Raw genomic sequence first — 20,448 nt, forward strand, 5'->3', positions numbered from 1 at the left:
AAAGAAAGATATTATACAATTATAACAGGATCAACCCCCAAGAAAGCTATAACAATTATAAATATATATACATCCAGGCTCAGGACACTTAAATATATGAAGAATACACTGTCAAAACTAAAACAATAAATAATAATGTGATTTAGCAGGCACTGTGGTACAAATTAGGCCTCTGCCTATGATGCCGGAATCCTGTAACAGAGTGCTGGTTTGAGTCCTAACTGCTCCACTTCTTGATAATCTGTGTCATGGGAGGCAGCAAGGAGTCAGGGACTGGCCACCCACGTGAGTTCCTGGTTTCTTGTTTAAGCTTGGCCCAAGCCTGACTGTTGCAAGCATTTGGAGAGTGAACCAGTAGATGGGAGATCTCTCTCTCTTTATTTTTCTCTGCCTTTCAATTAAATAAAATAAATTTTAAAAAACACTTGAAAATATATTTCTCCAACTGTATACAAATAGCCAACAGTATATGAAAAGATGCTACCAGAGAAATAAAAATATGTAAATAAAAGTCATAATGTCACATCACACTTAATCACATGTCACATGTCACATCACACTTGATACAACCACCATTATCAAAATGAAGAAAATACAAGTGTTGAAAAGGATGTAGAAAAAAATAACCCTTTTAAGCAAGAAAGAATGGGAAATGGTGCAGCTGCTGTAAAATACTTTATTTCTCAAAATTCCAGAGAAAAAATTAAAATTAGAACTCCTTGTTTGATTTAGGTTTTTCTTTTTCTTTTTTCTTTTTTTTGGCCTCTTCTTTTTAGCTCCCACATGTGAGAAACAATGTGTTACATTTGTCTTTCATGCTTGGTTTATTTCACACAACATGATGTACTTGAGTTCTACCTATTTTACTGTAAATGACAGGATATCATTCTTTTTAAACCATGAATAATATTCTTATATATTGTTTTCTTTATCCATTTATCTAATGATGGACACCTTAGTTAGTGTCGATCTTTGCTATTTTGAACAGAGCTGCAATAAATATGGTGGAACAAGGTATCTCTGTGATATGCTGATTTCATATCTTTTGGGTATTTGCCCAGTAGGGGATTGCTAGACTATATAGCAATTATATTTCTAGTTTTTTTGAGAAATCTCCATTGTTTTCTACAGCATCTGCACTAATTTATGTTCCAACCAACAGTGTGGAAAAGTTTCCCTTTCTTCACATCCTCAACAGCATTTCTTACTTTCTGATAATAACTATTTCAACAGGGGTGAAGTGACATCTTGTGGTTTTGATTTGCATTTCACTGATGGCTAGTGATACTGAACATTTTTTCTTTTTTTTTTACTTTTATTTATATTTAATAAATGTGAATTTACAAAGTGCAACTTTTGTATTGTTGTGGCCCCCCCCAACCTCCCTCCCTCCCGCGGCCCTCCCCTCTCCCACTCCCTCTTCCATCCCGCCCTTCATCAAGTTTCATTTTCAATCACCTTCATATACAGAAGATCAACTTAGTACACACTAAGCAAGGATTTCAACAGGCTGCACTCACACTATCGCACAAGGTGTAGGGCATTGTTCGACTAGTAGTGTTGTTTTTAAGTTTCATAGTAAAACACATTAAGGACAGAGATCCCACGTTGGGAGCCTGTACTCAGTGACTCCCGTTGTTGATTTAACAATTGGCACTCTTATTTATGACATCAGCAATCACCCGAGACTCTTGCTATGAGCTGTCTAGGCTATGAAAGCCCCTTGTGTTCGCCGACTCTGAACTTGTTTAGTCAAGGCCATATCACAGTGGAGGTTCCTTCCTCCCTTCAGAGAAAGGCGCCTCCCTCCTTGATGGCCTGTTCCTTCTGCTGGGGTCTTGTTCACCAGGATCTTTCATTTAGATTGTTTTTCGCCACCGTGTCATGGCTCACATGCCTGTGAGACTCTCATGGACCTTTTAGCCAGATCCGAATGTCCCAAGGGTTGATTCTGAGGCAGGAGTGCTGTTTTGGGCATTTGCCATTCTACGAGTCTGCTGTGTGTCCTGCTTCCCCTGCAGGATCATTCTCTCCCTTTTAATTCTATCCTTGATTGTTTGCTTACACTGGTCTTATTTGTGAAATCTCTTCGGCACTTACCCTATCTTTTTGATCGGTTGTGTATTTATACTTATCACTTTACCAAGTACACTGACATTTGTACCTGCCTCCTTGGTAAGATTGAGCTGAAATCCCCTGGCACATTTCTAGTTCCACTATTGGAGTAAGTCCGAGTGAGTATGTGCCGACCTATATATCTCCTCCCTCACTTATTCCCACTCCTATGTTTAACAGAGATCAATTTTCTGTTAAACACCTAAGAATGACTGTGCATTGATTACAGAGTTCAACCAGTGGTCTTATGTAGAACAAACAGAGCAACAACAACAAAAATACTAAAAGGAATAAAATAGTAAGTTGTTCCTCAACAGTCTAGATAAGGGCTGATCATGTCATTGTCTCTCATAGTGCCCATTTCACTTCAATGGGTATCATTTTAGATGCTCGTTTAGTTGCCATCAATCAGAGAGAACAAATGATATTTGTCCCTTTTGGACTGGCTTATTTCACTCAGCATGATGTTTTCCAGCTTCTTCCATTTTGTTGTAAATGCCCGGATTTCTTGTTTTTTACTGCTGTATAAGTGTTCCATAGAGTACATATCCCATAGTTTCTTTATCCAGTCATCCATTGATGGACATTTAGGTTGATTCCATGTCCTAGCTATTGTGAATTGAGCTGCAACAAATATTGAGGTGCAAATGGCTCTTTTTTTCTTCCCTTTAATTCCATTTGGGTAAATTCCAATGAGTGGGATGGCTGGGTCCTGTGGTAGTGGTATATTCAGGTTTCTGAGGACTCTCCAAACTGACTTCCATAGTGGCTTTACCAGTTTGCATTCCCACCAACAGTGGATTAGTGTCCCTTTTTCCCCACATCCTTGCCAGCATCTGTTGTTAGTTGATTTCTGTATGTAAGCCAATCTAACTGGAGTGAGGTGAAACCTCATTGTGGTTTTGATCTGCATTTCCCTGATGGCTAGGGATCCTGAGCATTTTTTCATGTGTCTGTTGGCCATTTGGATTTCCTCTTTTGAAAAATGTCTGTTAAGGTCCTTGGCCCATTTTTTATTGGGTTGTTTTGATTCTGTGGTGTTTTTTGATCATTTTATAGATTCTAGTTGTTAATCCTTTGTCTGTTGTGTAGTTTGCGAATAACGTCTCCCATTCTGTTGGTTGCCTCTTCAGTTTCCTATTTCCTTTGCTGTAAAGAAACTCTTCAATTTGACGTAATCCCATTTGTTTATTTTATCTTTGATTACCCATACCCCTGGGGTCTTCTCCAGGAATTCTTCACCTGTTCCAATATCTTGAAGAGTTTCCCCTATGCTCTCAATTAGTTTCATGGTGTCGTGGCGCATCTCTAGTTCTTTGATCCATGTCAAGTAGATTTTTGTATAAGGTGTAAGGTAGGGGTCTTGCTTCAACATGTGGACATCCAGTTTTCCCAGCACCATTTGTTGAAGAGGCTGTTGAACATTTTTTCATATATTTTCTAGCCATTTGTATTTCTTCCTTTAAGAACTATCTATTTAGTTCCTTTTCCCATTTCTTAACTGCATTTTGTTACTGTTTACTTTTTTGAATAGTCTGGATATTCATTCCTTGTCAGATAAATAGCTTCCAAATAGTTTCTCATTCTGTCATGTTTTTTCATTCTATGTATTGTTTCTTCTGCTGTGCTAAAGCTTCTGAGCTTAATATAATCCCATTTGTCTAGTGTTATATTTGTTGCCTTGTTTTTGGACTCTTGTCCAAGAAATCATCACATACACCAACATCTTGAAGCATTTCTGCTGTGTTTTCTCCCAGCATCTTGATGGCTTCAGGTATCATATTTAGATCATTGATCCACCTAGAGTTGATATTTGTATATGATGAGAGGTGGGGGATAATTTCATTCTTCTACATATGTTCAGCCAGTTTTGCCAGTACCATTTATTGACAAGACTATCCTTTCTCCAACGTATGTTCTAGGTACCTTTGTCAAAAATTAGTTGACTATATGGACTTGGATTAATTTCTGGGCTCTCTATTGTGTTCCATTTATCTATGTGTCAGACTTTATACAAGTGCCATCCTGTTATAATTCAAATATCCCACTTATAAATATTTATTACTCCAAACAAATTGAAATTTGAATCTTTAAAAGATATTTGCATCTCCATATTCATTACAACATTATTTCAACAGCCAGAGTATAAATAATCTGAATGTCTATTGACAGTTGAACAGATAAACAAAATGTTGCAACTGTATGCTACCTGCAATAAACTCACTCACATTTGTACACATACACTGAATGTGAATAGAAGGAAAGATATTCTACACAAATGGAAAACAGAAGAGAACAGAAGTAACTAAAATAGATTTTGTCATTTTAAAAGATGATCATTATATAATGATAAAGAGATCAAACCATCAAAGGATATAACAATTATAAGTACAACTACCTGTGCGTCTAACATCACAACACCAAATATATAAACTATATATATATATAGAGAGAGAGATCATAATACAATAACGGTAGGGGACTTTAACACCCAGGTTTCAGCAATGAATAGATCATCCAGACAAAAAAAAATTCAACAAGCAAATTTCAGACTTGAACCACATTTTAGTGCAAGTGAACCAAATAACATATACAAACCACTCCATCAAACATTAGCAGACTATCTACACTTCTCAAGTACATAAAAAACATTCTCCAAGATAGATTATTGGGGGCCTGCACTGTGGCATAATGGGTAAAGCCGCTGCCTGCAGTGCCAGCATCCCATATGGGTGCCGGTTCAAATCCCAGCTGCTCTACTTCCAATCCAGCTTTCTGCCATAGCCTGGGAAAGCAGTATAAGATGGCCCAAGTCCATGGGGCCCTGCACCCATGTGGGAGACCCAGAGGAGGCTCCTGGCTCCTGGCTTCAGATTAGCGCAGCTCCAGCCTTGTGGCCAACTGGGGAGTGAAACAGCAGATGGAAGACCTCTCTCTCTCTTTGCCTCTCTGTGTAACTCTGCCTTTCAAATAAATAAATAAATCTTTTTAAAAAATAGATTATTTATTTGGCTACTGCTATGGTTTAGACATGATTTTTCTCCTGAACCTTAACGTCTGGGGCAGGTATCTGGCCTCGTTGTTAAGATTTCTGTCTGCATGCCTTAACAGAGCATGTAGGTTCAATTCCAAGCTTCGTTTCCACATTCCAGCTTCCTGCCATTATTGTCCCTGTGAGGTTGCAGGTGATAGTATCTGGGTTCCTACCACATAAACAGGAGGTGAAAATTGTGTTCCTTGCTCCTCATTTTGGCCTGGGCCCAATCTCAGTGTTGTAGGCATTTAGGGGCCAAATTAGCATATGGGAGTATTTTCTCTCTTTCTCTCTCCCTCTCAAATACACAAATAATTATTTTTTAAAAAGCCATAAGTTAATGGTACTAAGATGGTAGAAACTCAATCCAATTATGGTACTTAGGAGGTAGGCCTAAAGGGAGTTCCTTAGGTCACTGGAGACATGCCCTTGGAAGGCAGGTATCCCTTTCTATGAGAGGGTTGGTTATAAAGCCTGAGTGGGGCCCTGCCTCTCTCTGCTTTTCTGGCTCCCCATGTGATGATTCCTCCACAAATACCCTACCATTGCCATCTGTCACCCTTACCAGACACCTAACATTCAATGGTGCTGACTGATCTTAATACTGAACCTCCAGAATCATGAGCCAAAATAATCCTCTTTCTTTCATAAATAACTTATGTCAGGTACCTTAGTGTAGTGGTCTAATACTAACACAGCCACTACAGAACTAATTTAAGAAGATTGAAATAATTTCAGTATCAAGTATCTTTTCCCATCAAAATGGTATGAAACTAGAAATCAATCACAGAAGGATTCACAAATGCATGAAAATTAACATGGGGTGAGCATTGTGGTACAACATGTGAAGCTACTGCTTGGAACACCCATATCCCAGCTACTGCACCTCCAAATCAACTTCCTGCTAATGTACCTGGAAAGCAGCAAATAATAGCCAATTATTTAGGTTCCAATACCATGTGGGAGACTCGGATGGAGTTCTAGGCTCCTGACTAGCCTGGCCTAGCCTTGGCTGTTGTGGCTATCTAGGAAGTTAATCCGTAGACAGAAGATCTCCCATATCTCATGTGTGTTTGTGTCTGTGTATATGTTTGTGTCTGTGCATGTGTGTGTGTATCTGCATGTCCCCATCTTTATCACCATGCCTTTCAAATAAAGAAACATATCTTAAGAAGCAAAAAAAGAAAAAAAGAAAATTAAACAACATGCTGCTGAACAACCAAAGGGTCAGTGGGGAAATTAAAAAAATTTCCATACAAATGAAAATGGAAACCCTGTGTACTAGAAATTATGAGAGACAGCAAAAACAGTTTTAAGAGGGAAGTTTATAGCAGTAAAGGCTCACATCATAAAAAAGAAACATCATAAATAAGCAACCTACTTCTATATCTCAAGGAACAAGAAAAAAAAGCTCAAAGTTACCCAAAGGAAGAAACTAATAAAGATCAAAGTAGAAATGAAAGGAACCAGAAAAACAATACAAAAACTTAATAAAGAGTTCTTTTTTAAAAGATAAACAAATTTTATCTTTTGCTTAAAGATAAACAATCTTCAGGTAGGCCAAGAAATGTTTATCTTTTGCTTAAAGATAAACAATCTTCAGGTAGGCTAAGAAAACAAACAGAAAAAACTTAAATAAAATCAGAAATCCAAGAGGAGATAATATAACTGATTCCTGAAAAATACAATGGAGCATGAGAGACTACTGGGAATCACAATATATCAGCAAACTGTATAACCTAGAAAAAATGGATGAATGACTATATCTATAACCTACCAAGACTGAATCATAAAGAAATAAAAAATCTCAGCAAACTAGTAACAAGTGAAGAGATTAAATCAGCAATAAAATTTCTTCCATCAAAGAAAGGCCCAGAACCAGATGGCTTCACATCTGAATTCTATTAAAGATGTAAAGAAGAACTAGTATCTTCTCAAACTCTTTTTAAAATGAGGAGGGAATGCTTTTAACCATTTAATGGAGCCAGCATTACCCTGACACCAAAGCTAGACAAAGACAACAAAAAATCATAGGCCAAGATTCCTAGTTAAGATGGATGCATACACCTTCTATAAAATACTGATAAATTGAATTTAATAGTACTTTAAAAGGATCAAGCACCAAAAATCTAGTCAGATTGATCACAGGAATGCCAGAATGGTTCAACATATGCAAATCCATATATGGTATATATGCAAAAATATATACCATATTAACAGAAGGAACAAAAACCATGTGATCATCTCAAAAGATTAGAAAAAGTATTTGATAAACCCAACATTCTTTCACTGAAAAAAAAACTCAATAAATCAGATATGGAAAGAAAGTACTTCAATACAACAAAAGCCATCCAAGCTAATGTTACACACAATGGTGAAAATTTAAAATATTTCCCTCTAAGATCAGGAAAAAACAAGAATGCCTAATCTCTAGCTCCTTCTATTTGTCAGAGCACAGGAATTCCTAGGTAGAGTAATTAGGTGAAAGAAAGAAATAAAACGTATCCACATTGTATAAGATGAAAAAGAAGTTAAATTATCCTTGTTTGCATGTGTCATGCCCTCATGTATAGAAAGCCCTAAAGATTCCACATATGTAAAAAAAAAAAAAAGTCCTGTTACAACTAATAGATTAATTCAGTAAACAGAATATTGAATCAACATGAAAAAAACTGGTAGCATTTTATACAACTTTAGAGAATTTTTTAATCTCATTTACAACAGCCACAAAAATAAGAACAAATTTAGTTAAATTTGTTCTTAAAATTAAAAACAAATTAATTCTCAAATTAAATTAAATTAAATTGAAAGGTATGTACACTAAAAACCATAAAACATCGATGAAAGAAATTGAAGACACAAATAATTTGGAAAATATCCTATGTTCATGGATTGATTAGAAGAAATAATATTGTTAAAATATCCATACTACTCAAACTGGCCCACATATTCAGTGAAATCTCTAGTAAAATTTCAATGACATTTTTCAAATAAGTAGGAAAAAAAAATCCTATAATGTGTGGGAACATACAAAACCCTGAGTAGCCAAAGCAGTGCAAATCTGAATCTGATAAGGAGGAGCTATCCAAAATATACAAGGAGCCCAAACAACTCAATACTAAGAAAATAAATACATCAACTTTAAAATGAGCGAGGAACCTGAGGGACATTACACAAAGATGATACACAAATGACCAATAGGTATACAAAAAAATGATCAACATCATTAATGAATCATCAGAGAAATGCAAATAAAAGCTACTATGATGCATCATCTCACAACTATTAGAATGGCTATTTTATAAAAAATGAAAGGATTGCGACTATGTGGATAAAAGGGAACACTCGTACATGTTGGTAGGAATGTGAATTGATAAAATTATTTTTTTAAAAAATAATATGATTTTTAAAAAAATATTTAAAATAGAAGTACCATATAACCCAGCAATTCTAGCTCTGAGTACATATTCAAATATGAAACCGGAATATCAAAAAGATGTCTGCAATCCTCCTGTTCATTGTAGCATTATTCACAAAGATACAGAATCACCCTAAGTGTTCACTGAAAGATAAATAAATAAAGAAAATGTGGTATATACACACAATGAAATAATATTCAGCCTTAAAAGAGAAAAGATGCTGTCATTTGCAATAACATGATTGAACCTGGAGAATGCTATATTAAGTGTAATAATCCAGGCATAGAAAGACAAATACTTTATGATCTCACTTATACATGGAATCTAAAAAACTGAACGTATGTAAGTAAAGAGTACAATGGTTGTTAACAAGTATTCCAGTCAAGGAGAAATGTTGAACTGACTACAAAATCTGTAGAAGGGATAAGTGCAAGTGATCTATTGTACAACATGATGACTACTGTTTTAAAAATGTTGTATCCTTTATCATTGCTGAGAGTAAATTTTAAGAATTCTTGCAAAAAAAATAAATATGTGGTGTAATATATGTCAGTTGTACACATTTAGGGGCTGTTGTTGTGGTGTAACAAGTTAAGCATCCTATATAGGTGCTATTCCAAGTCCCAGCTACTCCACTTCTGATCCAGCTCCCTGCTAATGCACCCAGGAAAGCAGCAGAATATGGCTCAAGTCTTTGGGCCCCTGCACCCACAAGGGAGACTGGATGAAGTTCCTGGCTTCTGTCTTGGGCCTGGCCCACCCTGGTTGCTACAGCTATATGGGGAATGAACCAGTAGATGGAATCAATATCTCTCTCTTTCTCTCTCTCTCTCTGTAATTCTGCCTTTCAAATAAATAATAAATCTTTTTAAAAAGATTACCTACATTTAGCCATTCCACAATGTATACATATTTCAAAGTAATTTATACATGACAAATATGTAAAATTTTATCTATTAGAATAAGTAAATGGCATATGCGTACAATTGAGTATTGCTAAGCCATAAAAAGGGAAATCTGTTATGTGTGTCAACATAGATGAACCTTGAGAACATTATACTAAATGAAACAAACATGTCACAGAAGAAATATTCCATGATTCCCACTGATCATCTAAAGTATCTAAAGTAGCCAAATGCAACAAAGCAGAAAGTAAAATGGTTTTTTTCAGGGGCACATGAGGATTTGCTGTTAGACAGATATAAAATACAAGCCATGCAATATGAAAAAGTTCTAGAAATCTATTGTAAAATATTGTGCTTATAGTAAATAATTAGTTAATACTATGTCAAGTACTTACTTAAGAGGGTAAAAATAAGTACTATGATTGCATAACAAAAATAATCTTGTTTGATCATATAATATAATTCAAAGAATCCTCTGGAACAGCATTTGTATCCACTTTTTCATTTTCTCTTAAAGGGAATTACTCAGATCAAGCAGTTCTCTCTACACCACGAGGTAATGCACAGTTCTCAACATATTTTGATCATCTTACAAGCATCAAATAATGGTACAATCTTTTGGTTCTTGTTTCTGTTTTTGCAAGCACCTAAAACAGAAACTTCATTATATTTCCTATTTTGGAATTAAAGGACAGTGTAAAAATTTTGATCCTAAATTAAGCACACAACAATTCTCAGAATATCTAGAATTTCAACATGATCATTACTTCCAGAGCCTCAATGTCTTCAACTCTGCATTATTTCTGAAATCTCCATTTCTTACCTATATCTAGAAAAACCTTTGTTAAAATACTTCTGTGTATGGTATCTCACATACTGTGTAAATAGCTCCAATAGCCTGTCTTCAGTTTCTACCCTCAGGACCTGATTTCCAAATATCCAGCAAAATTTTTTTGTTTAAGGAATGAAGTTAGTTCATGTGAAAAAAAAAAAGGAGGGGAGGGTGGAAGGGAGGTGAGAAGGTACAGTTTTAATATAATAGATCCCAAAAGTATAAAGAACACACAGCATTCATGGAAAACCAGACTTAAAAACTGAAAAACTATTATAAATAGGCTGCTCTACATATCTCTGCTTTTCTCACTGCTTAGGAATATGGGCCCTGAGTCAGGTGATCCATGCAACATCCTGTTCCTCCACACATGAAAAGTATGTCTTATGAAAAAATCATGTGTAAGTGTCAAGATTTTTGTACCAAAACAAATTTATCCTTTAATTTCTTTTTCCATATACTCTAAGCCTCATTTTACCATCTGAAAAGTGTGGATCAAAATAGTTCTTTTCTAATAAAGCTTTGTGACCACAGAAGGTGTAAAGTGCTTAGAATAATGCCTGTGGTATGTGGTAAGTGCTCCATATGTGTAAATTATGATAGCATTTTCTTTGTTTCTTTCTGTGTACACACAGAATCACTCTGGCTCAACATAGCTGCATTCCAACTCTACAATCATAATCACTTCTTCCTTCTCTATGATTGGCTTATCATTCACGTTATTTGAACTATGAAAAACAAAGGCATGGTTAACTTTAGGTTAATTCACCTCTGATGATTTAAATAATTGCTGGCCACAATCAGTATTGAGAGGCCAGAGATATAAGCATGCTAAATTCACTAGAGTAAGAGAACCTGTCTCTGATAGTGTGCTGAATCTATAAATTGCATGTTCTCTATACGTTACTGACCATAATTACAGAGATTAATGTGCATCCATTTGCAAAATATGGATGGCACCTATAGGGCTGTATCCCAAGTGTATTTATTTCTACTCAAAGACTTCTTTATTCAACTCAATGCCCCTAAATGGCTATTTTATATAGTAAGCAAACTATTTCACTTCTTTAATCACTGATTTTTATCAAATGTGTAATGCAATTTATATATATATGTATGTATATCAGTGTTTTTCAAACTCTATGCAATCATAGCAGATGGTGGTTTACACATATGACACTCTCCTGTGGACTGTAGTGTAGATGATATGGACCACAAATTATGGACAATCCCTGGTACTTTATTTGTAACTTCACCCCTTACCTTCAACTCAAAGAAAAATACATAACAGAAGGATAAATCAGGACACTTGAAACATACATAGATGTCTAAGACCTCTTCTATTCAGATTTACAATTCAAGAGAAATTCAAAGATCCCTTCAATAATCCAAAGTAACAAATTCACTACACTTCTCTAGTAATCTAGTAGCCTTATTTCGTCAAATGAACATAGAACTTGCAGAAGCATTCACAAGAATGAATGTTTCATCTGTTACTGTAAAAAAAGCAAAGTCATTGGGCTAAGGGCTACAAATAAGCAAAATTATTTCTTATCTATACATATTAACATTTGCAGAACTAAATTATGCAATGCTGAAAAAGATATGCGGTTTATTATTCAACCTTATCCCAACCTATTTTCTTGTTCTTAGCATTAATTCAAGAAATAATTTGTGGAATATCTAAAATGCAAAAGAATAATTCATTTCTAATATCTTTCAAGTTTATTTTTGGATCATAGTTGATTATTAGCACTTCCTCAGTCAAAAACTCTGGCCTCTTTGCAAAAGAATTTGACATAAAACAGACTTAACTCTAAAATTATCTTTTGTCTAAATAATAAGGATAAAATGTTTTATTAACAAAAACATTTCATAGTTTTATATTATCTTATTCTAATATTTTTTCAGGGCCAATTATCCTTTTAGGCTATTCCCAGTGGGCACATTCCTACATTAATGGTGGAGAGAACAATTCTTTAAGCACAGGATTTCCTATTCAGGGCTGCAAAGTTACAAGGACCTTGGTTTAGAATAACTTTCAGGCAAGTAGTTAATAGTAGATAATAATAGCATACATTGGAAAGAAGATAAAAATGTGGCTCTACGTACAAAAGCAACTTTCATAAAATTTTTATATTATTTTAAAAACATTTACTTATGTTTTCTCAGTCCCACAAAGTAAATTATATAGCCTATTCTTTAAATTTTTACTCTTGTATTGCTAACCTAATACAATAAAATATATCCACTGAGCAATTTATATTAACCATTGTGAAACCATAATCATTATATGATCAACCCCTTCTGATTAAGATTCATTTCATGTTTGTATTAATTCTCTACTCTTTATTTAAAATAATAGGAAAATCATTATTAAAGTTGACTCTAGAAGAGAAATACAATACCTTAATCAGTAAACAATATCTTTTTCACAGATCTGAAACCAGTCCAGAAAATTCTGGAGCAAGCCTAGTAAGAATCTCAAAAGCAAATCCTAAAGAGGTAGAAATATTAACCATTTATGCAAAATGATAGATTGGAATTTTCCACAAAAATGCTTATGTACTAACTCATTTCAAATACAACATGAACTTACTATAGAAAGTAGTTGTAGACATTGTATTTCTTTTGAAAATTGTCTATTCAGGGGAACTCTGACACATTGTTAGTGGAAATGTAAATTAGTACAGCCATTCTGGAAAACAGAATGGAAATTTCTTTAACAAACTAGAAATAGAATTGCCCCACTATAGGGTTTATATCCAAAAGACATGAAATCATAGCACAAAGAGACACCTGTTCCACTATGTATAACATGGCACTGTTCATAACAAACAAGATATGGAATCAACCAAAGTGACTCTACTGATGAATGGATAAAAAAAAGTGTGGTAGGAGCTGACTTTGTGGCATAGCAGGCTGGCATCCCATATGGGCACTGGTTCAATCCCGATTGCTCCGTTTCTGTTCTAACTCCCTGCTAACGCACTTGGGAAAGCAGAAGAATATGGCCTAAGTGCCTGGGCCCCTGCACTCATGTCAGAGACCTGGATGAAGCTCCTGGCTTCTATCTTTGGCCTAGTCTAGCCCTTGCCATTGTGGCCATTTTGGGGGAGAACCAGTGAATGAAGCACCCCCTCGCGCACACGTGCACATGGTCTCTCTCCCTCTCTCTAACTCTGCCTTTCAAATAAATAAAATCCTTTTTAAAAAAGAAAGAAAATGTGGCATATGTATACTATTCTGCCATAAAAATAATGAAATTCCATCATTTGCAGCAAAGAGGAGGACATCAATTAAGTGAAATAATACAGACACAGAAAGAAAAATACAAACTGTTCTCCTTCATATTTGGGTGCTAAAAATAATTAAAAATTTAAACTTTCAATATGAATTTGAAACAAATATATCACACTAATATAAGATGTTAATAATAGGGAAAGATAGATAAGGGGATTGTGGAAATTATTTTTTTTTTTTTTTTTGACAGGCAGAGTTAGATAGTGAGAGAGAGAGAAGAGAGAAAGGTCTTCCTTCCCTTGGTTCACCCTCCAAATGCTTGCTCTGGCCAGCGCGCTGCACTGATCCAAAGCCAGGAGCCAGGTGCTTCCTCCTGGTGTCCCATGCGGGTTCAGGGTCCAAGCACTTGGGCCATCCTCCACTGCCTTCCCGGGCCACAGCAGAGAGCTGGACTGGAAGAGGAGCAACAGGGACAGAATCCAGCGCCCCAACCAGGACTAGAACCCAGGGTGCTGGTGCCACAGGCGGAGGACTAGCCAAGTGAGCCGCGGCGCTGGCTGGAAATTATTTTATAAATTTATTATGAAATAATACTAAAACACAGAGAAAGAAGCTCTAGATATTTTCTAATTATGGCAGTCAGACTTCTAAAACTGACCTTAATTTTAGTCTGGACTGGCTTCTAGACTGGATGACATTTTCTCTGGAAGAAATGCCATCAACTACAAATAACTTCAAAAAGTAACTTATATTTTAAAAAATGCTTTCAATGATCACACATAATAAGAAACCTGAAAGTGGACAGTTTTAAGGTATGTTGATAAGTTAGTGATTACAAAATTCTTAGATTTTCTGCAGTCTTCTTGGAACTTTATTCATGCTTTAATAAGCCTGCCATAGCTTCAGATATTACTTCTCTAATGGCAGAAATATGGAATGAAGAGAGAGCAAATAAAAGTATGGCAAACTTGTGTTCACTCCTCCTTTTTATAAGGGAGAGAGACATTTTTCCTAAAGGTTTGCCAACACAGTTCCCCATTATTCTCATTCATCTGAATAATCACATGGCCATTCCTGAGGATAAAGAATTTTTGGATACGGAGTACTTACCTAAGAAAAACAATTATTGCCATGATTGGCTCAGGTCACTTTCAAATCTGCTCAGATAAATTTCAAATTTCATTATCACTAAAGGAGAATGCATAACAGGAAAAAAAAGAGATAACGACTAATACTTCTTTGTGTGTATGGGTGTATATCTGCTTTTCAAAATCAGTAATATATGCATATTGCATGGATTAATCCCAAAAGCATGCCAAGTGAAAGAAGCAAGACTCGAAGACTACACACTGTATAGTTCACTTAAGATACTCTAAAAATGAAAATTACAGGGACAGAAATAAGTTTCGTGGTGTGCAGAGGCTGAGAACAGAGGAAGAGAATAGACTAAAAACTGACATAAAAAAGATCTTTCAGATAATGAAAATGATCTGTCTTGATTATGTTAGAAGTTAACAACTGTACAAATATCTCAAAATTCATTGACTGTACAAACATACTTTTATAACCTGTATATTATACTCAGATAAACAAATTTAGATTTCTCTTACAAAGGTAACCAGGAGGATATGTTACACTCCTTTCAACTGATATTCCTCTTTGAGTCCCTTATTATAGGTTTTCTGAAACTCCATCTGGGATCTAAAATTAAATCATTTTTAAAAACTGTAGTTGAAGTATAGAAACTCATTTCTGTAAAGGCTAGTTCATTAAAAAAAAAAAAAAAAGTCCAGTTGCGCCAAAAGATCCCTGCAATAATTTTAGCATTTGTGTTCTCCAAAATTTGTTTCTCAGAGTCAGTGGCAACATGTGGAGCTAACAGTTGGCCAGAAAATGTCCTTCTGGCTATGCTCTCTGTACTCAGCAGTCAAAATCTCATGTGCCTTAAAAGTGGCTAATTAATATAAAACTGTTATCTAATATATACAATAGTCATATTTCAGTATAAAAACTTTCAGAAAATGTTAATAATATACAATTTCCTTGTATAGAATGTCTTATATAGAAAAAAATCTCAATTTTAGGGTGATAGTTTCTTTTTTAAGATTTATTTATTTGAAAGGAAGAGCCACAGAGAGAAACAGAGAGATATCTTCCATCTGCTGGTTCCCTCCCCAAATGACTGCATCTGCCCAGGCTGAGTAAGGGTAAATCTAGGAGCTTGGAATTCCATCTAGGTCTCTCATGCGGGTGGCAGAGGCACAAGCACTTGAGCCATCTTCTACTGATTTCCCACACACATTACTAGGGAGCTTGATCAGAACTGGTGCAACCAACACTCAAACTGGCATCATAGGGATGCTAGCATAACAGGAGACAGCTTAACCTGCTGCACCACAATGCCTGCCCCAGGTGTTTGTTTCTTTACACTTATTCAACTATATCATCAATACTCTAGCTCAAGAAACTAAAACATCAAATACTAAATTTGTTTTTACACTCTTGAAGGTTCAGTACTTAGTCCTGTTGAATGAGATACTTGAGCTTCTCATTTTGGATTTAGATGATGCCTCTGAATTAACAGCTAGGATCATACTGGATAAAACTGTAGAAACGATTTCTTAATGAGTAAGCTATTGGCTCAATGTTTAAATGAAAGCAGTGTTGACACAATGAATTAAACAGAGCAATCAATAAAACTAGGCAACAAGCCTAAAAGGCTTATAAATTACTTCCCTATGACGTTACCCCTTTTGGTTTTGTTCATATGGCTGTATTTTTTTTACAGTTACTAACATGCTAATTAAAAACAGTTGTGAGTTTGAATAAAATCAAAAATTCAATCATTTATTGTATTTTATAATATCCAGATGTTTAAATTCATTGATCATATATTTAAGTATTTCTTCTTCACTTTATCCATATGTACTGAAAATTTAGACAAAAAGTATACTAAGAGTGAGAAGCAATGGGACTAAAATAAAACAAGTAAAATTTTTATTTTGGATAGATTTTGGGAAACAGTCTGTAGACATGACATTTGAATGAATATATGTACCTTTTGAAACACCGGGACATCTCCAATATCTATTATGAAACTTGAGTAATTATTTGGTACTACAGTGCAACCATTCTCTAAATGTAATTAAGCTTGAAAGGCCATTTGGAGGCTAAGTGTGCCCCCATTATTCTAGCTTTATCTTAAAAATGTGAAGCAACTTTCACCAAGTTTCCCAAGCTTCCCTAGTAGAAGACTTAAACATAATACCCTTATAAACATAGCAGTTCTGCTGAGTAACCAAACTTAACCTCTCAAAACAAAGCATTTCTATTAAAATACTTGTTTGGCACATCATTAGGGTTGTACTATTATTAGTTCCAGGCAAACAGATGTCTTCCTGGATAAAATCCAAACCAGGCATCTTTTTCTTTCTTTTTTTTTTTTTTTTTTTTTTTTTTTTTTTTTTTTTTTTTGGCAAACGGGTAACATTAAATTAGACTTTTTTTCAGCTCAGTTAACTTTTTAGCATTAGAAAAAGATGCAACCTTGCAATTCCATTTGACTTGAATTTTTGATCTATCCTTTCACAATCAATATTATAATAATTCTTTACAAAGGCAAAACAGTGAATCCTATGTTTTAGAATATAATATCCAATGACATCAGAAGTACAAAACCAAATTATTTATAATTCTTTTTATAGCTTCAATATCCATTCTTTCATAAATAAAATTTTTCATAAATGTGAATGTTTCTAAAGTATGCATAATAATGCCAAAAATTAAAGCATCCCGCAACATTATCATAATGTGGGAAGAACTTTAAAATGTACTAAATGTTTAATATAGCAACTTTTTTTAATATAAAAATTTCCTTTTCCATTTTGCTTTATAAGCATACATCTTAGCAATGTTTACATACTAAAAATAAATTTCAAAATCCATTCTAAATGTTTATGCACCTAAAAATTACAAGTGTTGCAGAGAAACATTCTGACTTTAAGTAACCAAATTCTACTGAATTTATGTCAATGCATGAGTTCTCAGATAAGTATATTTTTTTCAGCCATTCTTGACACAATGAATAGCCACATGTCTATTTTCTGGACACTGGCATATGAAGGGAAGTAATGTGAGCAATTTCTAGATCATTTCCTTAAGTGGACATTACTTTTCTCTTCTTTGCTCATTCCAATGGTCTGCTGCCAATCTGCTAGCTTCAACACTAGAGAAGAAGGAAACAATAAAATGAAAAGAACCCTTAATCTTGATTATTAAGAAGATGAACCACCTACACTGCATGAATAGCTCACTTACCTCTAGAATATTCATAGTCTTACTTGACCACTGGGCATTAAATTTCTTTTGTTACATGATGTATCAGTTTTTATAATGTGATTAATTAACACAAATATAATGTGAAAACATTTTAGAGTTTATGTTACTTTGTCTGCCAATAAAACCACTTATGAAGGTTTTTAACTGATATGTTTTAGACAGGGATGTCTTTGTCATCAACTGCTGTGGTCTGAATGATATCCCCTTCAAAATTCGTGTTGAAACTTAATCCCCAATGAAGGAGCATAAAGAGGTGTAGACTCTGAAAGTCTTAAGTCATGAGGATTCAGCATTTATGAATGGAGTGAGCATCTTTGTATAAGGGCACAATGTTGAAGATAGTACTGTTTTTTCCTTCCCTCCAGATGCCATACGAGAAGACAGCATTGCTCCCCTCTGGAAGATGCAGTAACAAGATACCATGTTGCAAGCAGAGACAGCAGTCCTCTGAAGAGAAAAAACCTATATCTGCCTTGATTTTGTATTTCCTGGTCTCTGGAATCTTGACAAATAAATTTATAGTGTTCATAAATTCCTAGTTTGTGGTATTTTGTTATAGCAGCATAAATGAACTAAGATACCAACCTTTCTTATACAAAGAAACCAGTTATGTTCACTCAGTCTTTTTTTATGCTGATCATCATGAATATTTCATGACTAGACACATGGCCAATACTGGCCCACCCAAATTTTTTTGTTAAAGCTATAGGAAAAAAAGACACGTTGTCTCCTTCAGAGTTTAAAATCAATTAAGTAGCAAACAAGCTTGGACTCTTGAAGCTCTCTTGACCACCAAGTGGAAAAAGTTTGCCTAGAAATAAATACAACACAAGAAAACCAGGCCAAGAGAGGAAGAAAGAGGGTGGTCTTGATTATATTATTTTATCCCTTGTATCCAGTATGTTAAATCAACTTGTACACTTGGTTCTCCCATTGCATGGGCCAATAAAGTTTCACTTTTAGTTAAAGCTTGTTAGAGTTGGATTTCTATGAATTACAACTTCACAGTCCCTGATAAAATTAGCTGCTAATTATAATATTTTAATGAATAGAAAAATATCAAGACTTTCACCTAAAAATAGTTCTTAACTTTAAAGTCATGCCCATTTTTCCAATGTCAATTGAATATTGTTGTTTTATTTTACATGATCACTCTGATCTATTAAAAACTAAATCTGTCATTTTCAACCCCATGTAACAAGTTGGATTAATACTTATAGTCTAGGGGCCAGCACTGAAGCAGAGCAGGTAAATCCACTGCCTACAATGCATCATATATAGGCACCAGTTCAAGTCTCAGCTGCTCCACTTCCAATCGAGCTCCATGCGAGTGCTCTTGGAAAAGCAGTGGAAGATGATCCAAGAACTTGGGCCCCTGCATCCATATGAGTAACCCAGAGGAAGTTCCTGGCTCCTGGCTTTGGACTGGCCCTGTTCTAGCCATTGTGGCCATCCAGGGAGTGAAACAGCAAATGAAAAATCTCTCTCTATCTCTCTGTAACTCTGCCTTTCAAATAAATAAATCATTGGAGGGTGAACCAACGGCAAAGGAAGACCTTTCTCTCTGTCTCTCTCTCTCACTGTCCACTCTGCCTGTCAAAAAAAAAAAAAAAAATACTTAGTCTATTATTGTTCTGATGTCATCCAAACACAAAAATCCTCTTTTCATTTATAGACATTGCCAAAACAAATCTTTTAATTCTGGTGTATAGAATTTAATATGTATTAGTTGAAGTAAATTTTTTTGCAATATGTAACACTTATTTTTTTTAAAAAAAACTAATAAACAGGATATGAGATTTGTTTGGAAGAGAAGTTTCAAACTAATTATATAAACACAAATATTTAATCAGGCCCAATTTCTGTTCTCTATGTAATATCAACACAGAATATATGAATGAAAACAGGTTTTATATTAAAAATGGGGTCGGTGTTGTAGCATACTAGGTAAAGCCACTACCTGCAATGCCAGCATCTTATATGGGCATTAGTTCATGTTCTGGATATTTAACCTCTGACCCAGCTCACTGCTAACAGGCAGGAGAAAGCAGTAGAAGATGAATCAAGTGTTTGCCATCCACATGGATACCTGGATGAAATTCCTGGCTCCTGGCTTTGCATCGCCCCACCTTGGCCACTGTGGTAATCTGAGGATTGAACCAGAGGGCAGAAGCTCGCTCTCTCTCTTCTCTTTCTCTCTCTCTCTCTCCCTGCCCTACCCTTTCTCTGTATCATTCTACCTTTCAAATAAATAAAGAAATCTTGTAAGAAAATGGCCAAAGTAGTTCCAGTAAAAGAAGAGTAAGGAGTCTTGGCTATCTCCAATCAATGCCAACTCACTCAATGGAAAATACTTGAACACCTTGTGCTAAGCAGGATACTAAGAACTGAGAAAACAGCATCCAAGAAAAGTGTCAACCTCTCAATCCACAGAGGAGAATTTTCTCAGATGCACTGAGTTTCCTTCTACTGCTTGATGTGCTGACTTCAGGATCCCTCCAATCAAAGCAATTATTGTCTTGAGGGTATTTTAAAAAGTCATGAATCCTGAAAGAAATCTAG

General features: G+C 35.1%; 1 long non-coding RNA gene across 1 annotated transcript in view; it reads right to left on the reverse strand.

Moving 5' to 3' along the window:
* Positions 1-3,178: 3,178 nt before the first annotated feature.
* LOC127491733 (uncharacterized) overlaps positions 3,179-20,448 on the reverse strand; it is a 37,394-nt gene continuing 20,124 nt past the window's right edge. Inside the window, exon 2 of the long non-coding RNA XR_011387206.1 lies at positions 3,179-17,773. This is a non-coding gene — a long non-coding RNA (uncharacterized lncRNA). The remainder of the gene's footprint in view (positions 17,774-20,448) is intronic.

This window comes from Oryctolagus cuniculus, chromosome 3 (assembly GCF_964237555.1).
Source record: "Oryctolagus cuniculus chromosome 3, mOryCun1.1, whole genome shotgun sequence".
Classification (NCBI taxonomy): Eukaryota; Metazoa; Chordata; class Mammalia; order Lagomorpha; family Leporidae; genus Oryctolagus; species Oryctolagus cuniculus.